An 8,006-nucleotide genomic window follows, 5' to 3' on the forward strand; every position below is an offset into this window, starting at 1 on the left:
AGTGTTTTTTTTTTTTTTTTGGGGGGGGGGGGGGGGGTGAGAGGATGGAGGGGTAACACATATCACTTTATATGGTGCCAATGATGTCGGATATAAACCGGGCATGTTATAAGGCTGTTAGAAAAATGTGAAATCGTGTGAATAGATCTCTTTGAGGGTTCCATGACATTTAGCTCCTGCAAAATGTCATTGCTCCTATGAAATATCATTACGCTTAGACAAACATTTAGTGTTGAGGCCGTGGTGGGAGTGGATATGTTCACACGCCGGCGACAAACATATTGTAGCAATATACGAAGCCTACAAAAGAAAGGGAAGGCATAAACGCTTACAAACATAAATTCTGACCAACAACATAACCCTAGCTTTAATCCTATTTATCCTCACATTAAACTATTAAAACCTGATAGAACCCTACGTTCATTGTAGAAAGTATTGCAAATTTGCCAAATAATGTATAAGAAAACAAAATATGATTTTATCACTAGATGGTTGTTTATTATCTTTATGTGTGTGTGTGTGTGTGTGTGTGTGTGTGTGTGTGCGTGAGTGTGTTTGTGTTATTGGTGGTACGTGTGTCTGTATGTCTGTCATCATTCTGATGGCCATCGACAAACAGGGGATCACGCGTTCTATATTTTGCTTGTGTTATCCTATCATCCTAAACTCACTTTTAGATTCAACCAACATTTGCTGTCATGTATAAATTGTAAATAAACAATATCTTACTACCAAACAGAAGTAGCATGTCATGGCACATCAATATCTCATAAAATAATTACAAATTACGATACAGAGATAGATAGACAGAGAGAGGGAATGATAGCGCACTTTATTTCCATAATGTTACCATGCGATGTTATACAAGAGCAATTACTGGTATTGCAGGAACAAGATCGGAGTCTCATATCAACAAGGTATAGTTCGAATATTTTCGCATGACTATAGCTGTGATAAGATCCTCGAAATTGTTTAATGTCCTAAATTACGTGTGTTTTCCCGTATATCGCCGATTGAAGAGACCTCTTATACATGTTGATGCATTAGTCTCCTTCACCATAGGGGCCTAACCATGAACTCACACAAAACCAGAAGTTTCCATATCGTCGACCAAACGAACCGGTGAAACACGTGATATAGGGACAAAATTATCAAAATTTGGTTTTCACATTATGTTGTACATAGCCTACTGAACTCTAACTTTTGGTCTCAATGCCGGGAAAATCGGGTGTTTTATTTGCAAAAACAAAAAATGACAATAACAATAACAACAACAACAACGAAGCACCAATACGGTCACATTCCATCGACCAAACAAACCGGTGAAAGCGCCTATTTCCTCTGCTGCGCGCGTCCTGTCGATACCAGTCCCGACTCGCAGCCGTTCAAACGAACTGAATGAATGGAATCGGTGTCGTCAATACGAACTGTGAACGAAGTCTGGAAGGTCTTTCTATCATTTTGGTTTTATGTGCGATAATCACAGACGTAACTGTTTTCAAGAAATGATATAAGATGTTCTTTCATGATTTATTCTGTGTTAATCATCTCGGGAATACATTATAATATAACTATAGGAATATATTTGCTACACGTGTATAGCTACTAATGCTCATTGGGACAATCAAAATTTTTAAAAACATTTCACTGTAACTTAAGATTGTAATACTTTCAAAATCTCACCCATATCAACTGATTACACTGAAACAATGATTTCTGCGTTTATCACTTAAGTCCATCACCGCATATTTCGTTTCGTTTTTGACAAAAGTGTGACCAACACGGTAAAAAGAAAGGAGTGGTAATTATGTTCTCAAGACTTTGACCTTTAAACTATATTAGTTGATACCGTTATCTCATCTCACTGTCATCGACCAGGCTTGGTCCATGTTAATGAATAACACAAGATACTTCCTCTTAACATTAAGGGCAAGAATCGCCATGCATGATGTGCACGTAACCGTAAACAATAAACAACTTTGATCTTCCTTCTCTTACGTATATGTTCAAAGATTACGTTTGACGCGTTTATGCCAGCCGTTTCTGCCATGGGAAGATTACTCTAACCGCCATTACAATGTATTTCGTTTGAGTATTGTACATGTACATGTATATACACTGCATGCATGTTTACTTAAAAGAACTCCCCCCTCCCCCCCCCCCCCAAATATATATATATATATATATACATGTATAATGAAATCATATCAAATAGTAATTCATCTTAACATAATCAAATTAAACTATACAGGTATTAGAAGCAGGCAACATTGGTGAGAGAGAGAGGGAGAGAGAGAGAGAGAGAGAGAGAGAAGGGAGAATGGAGAAGGGAGAATGGTGAGGACATCACTGATACAATACATGTACTGAGTATACAATGAGGCAATAGCTGTGCATGTGACGCGCATTATACTTCCTTTTTGTAGCCTTGAATGCTGAAAGGCTGCATAACAGCGGTTTTTAGTGCCTAATTCCCCATACAGGTTCGTTATTCCGAAGGTTCCTTAAGCCGAAAATGAAAAAAAAATAGATAAAATCGTTATTCCGCACACACACTCGCATAGACATGTATGCAGTAGGTACGTCATGGATATACGCACACACAAACACTCACAATATTGTACAATAACAATTTTTACTGGTATAATTGATGAAAAAGCGCGCCGGAACACTTCTGGTTTTTGTTTTTGTTTTTGTTTTTGTTTTTGTTTTTGCTTTGTTTTTGTTTTTGTTTGTTTGTTTGTTTGTGTGTGTGTGTTTTTTTTTTGGTGTTTTTTTTATTTATTTATTTATTTTTTTTGGGGGGGGGCAAAATCTCGATGGGGGCACATTTTATGTGACGATGTGAGATCCTCGGCGAGGGTGTGGAAGGGAGAACCCCCCCCCCCCCCCCCCCGTAGGGACCTTTTGTAAAACAGCTATAGAGTAGAAAAGTCGCGTCTATAGAGCATTTAAAAGCAAACTTCTAAGGAATGAAATATATGAAATAATGAAATGAATGAAATAATTATGATATATATGCAAAGGACTAGGATTATAACATACGGGGGATACATTAATGTGACGGTGTAAGATCCTCGGCGAGGGAGCGAAGCGACCGAGCGGACTTTTTGTAAAAGCAGAGTACAAAAGTCGCGTGTATAGAGCATTTAAACCAAATTTCTAGGGAATTAACATATAAAAATCAGTTTGAAGGACTATGATCATAACATACGGGGGGGGGGGGTACATTTTGTGACGGTGTGAGATCTTCGGCGAGGGAACGAAGCGACCGAGCGGGGGAGGGCGTGGGAGGGGGGATCACCCCTCCCACGGTATGGATTTTTGTAAAAGCAGAGTACAAAAGCCGCGTTTATAGAGCATTTAAAAGCAAATTTCTGGGGAATTAACAAATAAAATTCAGCTGGAAGGACTATGATCATAACATACGGGGGCTTTGCCATTCGTCTGAAATGTATTCATTAAAAGCTTGGATCGCATTGTTCGAGCAATAAGAAATATTCTTATACTACTAAAAAGCAGTGAAGAAAAGGAAAAATGTAAGGTTTACTAAAGGTATGTTTCAGATGGCATACTCGACTGTACTGTATACAGATATAATAATGTATATTGTTAGTGTATCATGCAATATGTAATTTTTGCATTTTCAGTTATGAAATTGACATCTTTAGACAAGAAAAATGTCTTTGTTGTTCATTTTGGTCTTTAAATAATTAATGAATTATTTGTTACAGGGAGCACTTGGGGGGGGGGGGTGGGGCAAAAACTCGTTTTGCCCACCCCCCAAATATAAAATGCAAGTGCTTCCCCCCCCCCCTGCCCCCCCTGCCCCCCCCCCCCCCCCCCACTTCCGGCGCCCTTGTTCAACTCCTCATTAGGACGAGTCACGCATGGATGAGTCGAATTACTCAGAGGGGCTAAGAAGGCCACTCACAGGTAGGAAAGAAAAATCACAAAATTAATGATGACATTGTGCTGATCATCACCTTTGAAAAGATATTCTGTGTACGCCCCAGCATCAAGATTCGCTATATTCACTTCCCATCCTTCTAACTGCTCGACATAAGCGGTGACCCCCCCCCCCCCCCCGCCCCCAACCCCACCCCAACCCCACCCCCGTCCTTCCTGGCTTCGCAATGCGCAGGTGTATAGTATTCAAATTTCGGATTTACGAAACTTCGGAATAACGAATATTAGTTCGTTTTCGGACAATCGCTCTGTTATCGGAATAACGGAACCTTCTACCATAAAGGCACCCAAAGTTCGAATTAAAAGACGAACCCTGTTTCACTCTCAAATGCAGGAAAATCTTTACTATATTATAACACAATAGGGAATTCGTGTGTGTAGAAATAACAATGCAGTACAGTACAGTAAACAATGCAATACACAATACCAATGCAATACTCAATACAATACAATACAATACAATACAATAACAAATACAATGCAATGCAATGCAATAAGATACAAATACAATACAAAATGTTCAAAACACTCTTAAAAGCGCTATCAGAATTACACGAGCAGAACATTTCATAAACAGAAATTCGGAATAATGAATTAAAGAATATTGTGACCAACCATGAATCCATCCGCGACCGAATAAGTCAATAATGACTTAAGTGCATAATCTAGTTTATTATGAATTCTCTGAAATGGCTCAAGGGTCAGGAAACTTGGCATGCACATATCCTATACACATGATACTTTGCCCTGACAGTGATTCTCTTTGGGACGTTTTGGGAAATTATAATGGGACATAGGATCAAAGGTCAAGGGCACACTGTGGCATATAAGGTGGATGAAGACTCCTGACTCCCAGTCGGAGGACCCGAGTTCGATTCCCGCCCAGTGCTTGTTTTTGGACATGATGTTTTCACCCACAATGTCCCTCTCGACCCAGGTGTATGGGCACCTGGCAACGCTAAGGGTAATAATAATGGCAGGGCCCTCTGCTATAGAGCAGTGGCAACACTGAATAGGCTACTCTGGATGAAGAAAACCTTGCTATTATTATTATTATTATTATTATTGTTATTATTATTATTATTATTATTATTATTATTATTATTATTATTATTATTATTATTATTATTATCATCATCATCATTTTTGTTATTATTATTATCATTATTATCATTATTATTATTATTATTATTATTATTCATTATTCTTATTCTTATTCTTATTCTTCTTCTTATTATTATCATCATGATTATCATCATTATTATCATCTTCATCATTGAGCCTAAATGTCAAACAAAACGTGGTACAATTATATATTTGTAACCGTCCAACATATTTTGACCTGTGCCATCAAACATCCAAACATGGCATTAAATATTTTGCAAATCATGTGAAACTGTCGTATGCTGTAGACCTATTTAGAGAATAATACAATAAAGCGGAGGCATATCACTCGCCTTAGGGACATTTCTAGTTTTTATCAGTAAAACCATATGAGAGCTAGCGATGTTTACTAATAGTAAAGTACTAGCCGAAAGGAAAGAGCAAAGTTTAATGATGAAGGGGGACAGAAACGGCAAAAGGGGGGAAAAAATCAAGCTCTTCATAGATGGCGCTGTTACACAGTGTACCCGTAGAAGAATTAACGGATTCCGCTAGAAACTTAATGGAAGAGCTCTGATCACGTCTTGAGCTATCATTCAAAGGCATTGACCTCTGTTCGCTTGTATGGATTCTAAATTTACCTTTCTGCCTTAAAAATATCCTATATATTATGTTAGAAGAGATGCAATTTCATAAACATATGTCCAAGTTTATTAGAGTGAAACAGATAGAAGCTCTATCGAAATGTCTATTAACGTGAAAATCACACAGAATTTCAAGTTTCACATTGGCATCAGTCGTAAACATTTAGTGTTGATACCAGCAATAGAGGTAATGATGTCATAAAGTCATAAAACTCGCACTGATATCATATGTAAATAAGTCTTCAATGTTTCCTTTCTAAAAGCGAAATCAAGAATAAAAGCAATTTGTATTCTTGGTACAAAATCGCTTATACGTTGTAACATTCTGTCACAGTAACTTGGGGGAGGGGGAGGGGGGAGCTGGGGGAAGGGGAAGAATTTTAAGTTTGGAAATTATTAACCCGAAACATGAAAGGGGCGGATCCAGGATTCCCGTAAAAAAAAAAAAAAATAAAAAAAAAGGGGGGGGGGGGGGGGGCTTTACAAGATTTTTAACAAGTGTTTTGTGCGCCCCCGCCTGGATCCGCCACTGCATAGTTTTCTATGATTTTGTGTGTGCGTACAATTTCCTGGTGTGCAGAGTTACCGGGTTTTAACATCTCACAAAATAGGGTCTGAACACGCTTGGATGCGACCGCTGGAACACCTCAGTGAAAACAATAAAACTTCACCATACTTTTATGTCAGAGGTTCATTAATTCTTTCAAAAAGGGCAGAAGTATTGTATGAGGTATTTTGAGGTGACTTTAACCAATTTTAAAGTTGGTCTGAAGAAAGTAAAAGGAGGAAAAAGGGAGGCAATTGGAGTCAGAGATGACATGAGCTTTCATACTGATTGCCATTACTTTCTTAGCTTTGTTTGGGCATTAAAGCATCTGACTCGCAGTTTCACACCATTTTCTTTAGGAAATTCGTTCTTTTGGATTTGGTCCTATATTATCAATCATATCAATTCAATCATTGTAAGTCGTGTCGAAACGACCAGAATTGAAGTGGTTATATCTTAATGTAGAAAAGGGAACTCGACAAGGAGACCCACTTTCTCCATTGTGAATATAGAAGCACGTCATGATTGATTTTATTTGATTTGATTTATTGGTTCCTGTATTATCATTGTACATTCGCAACGATAACTTTATAAAAGGAATTTGTTTCGACTACAAAGGGGTAAAAGAAGTATTATTTGATTTGATTTGATTTGATTTATTGGTTCCTGCATTATATCATTGCTCGTGCAGAAACATACACATGTATTATACATTGTTGGTGCCATACATATATATAATATACATAAACATTAATTGTTAACAAAGTAAGTTTCTTCATTGCCTTTACAATGTACAACAAAACATATCAGCGATGCAGTGAATAATGTAGAAGGGCTACATTAAGCATTGCTTGATTTGCATGCAGCCCTCGTACATAATACATTATATTATTATTATATAGGAAAATAGGATCGAGGGAGGGATGACTTGCATAGTGATAAGAAGAAAGGGGAAAGTAAGGGAGAGGTCTGTCTGCTTTCGCTAAATGTTTAGACAAAGTTAGGTCACCTGGATCACCGAATAGTAAAGCATGGCAAAGTATTTTCTCATCGAGGTACATGTGAATAGTTACAGGTCATGGTCGGTTACATAACATTACGCAATAAATTTCGGAACGGCGATATTACCACGAGGGAATTTCATATACAATACAATTACAATGACATTGTATAAGATCACTGATATCCAGAGAGCAGCATTGTCTTTACAGCTTTCTTAAAAGAGTACATAGACTTTAGAGTTCGAATTTCAGAAGGAAGAGAGTTCCAAAACATATGATCGGGTCCATGTGTGTCTGATATATTTCAGAGCCATCACCGTTTTAGGATTTTGTAAATGAAATTTATCAGATTTCCTCGTGGGATAAGAATGTATGTCCTTGTTAAACTGAAATAATGACAAAAAAGAAGATGGCAACTGTCCGTTATACAAACGAAGCATAAAGAGCGAATTTTGCAAAAAATTAATATAATTTGCATTTAGTGCTTTTAATTCTACGAACAAAGGATCTGAATGGTCCCGATAACCTGAATTGGTGCATACGTATATAGTTTTTTTTTTTTGTATACAGAAGCAGTATAAAAAATGTGCTGTCAATGTGACTTTTTGCAGTTGCCCAAACAATGTTACAATATATGAGGTGTTCGATAATATCAGCGAACTATAAAGCATAAATAAAATATTCTTTGAGACATAATACTTAAGCTTACAGAGTATACCAACGTTACGAGACACTTTATCT

This window comes from Diadema antillarum, unplaced genomic scaffold, assembly GCF_040938485.1.
Source record: "Diadema antillarum isolate AM-2024a unplaced genomic scaffold, OU_Dant_1.0 scf00000087, whole genome shotgun sequence".
NCBI lineage: Eukaryota > Metazoa > Echinodermata > Echinoidea > Diadematoida > Diadematidae > Diadema > Diadema antillarum.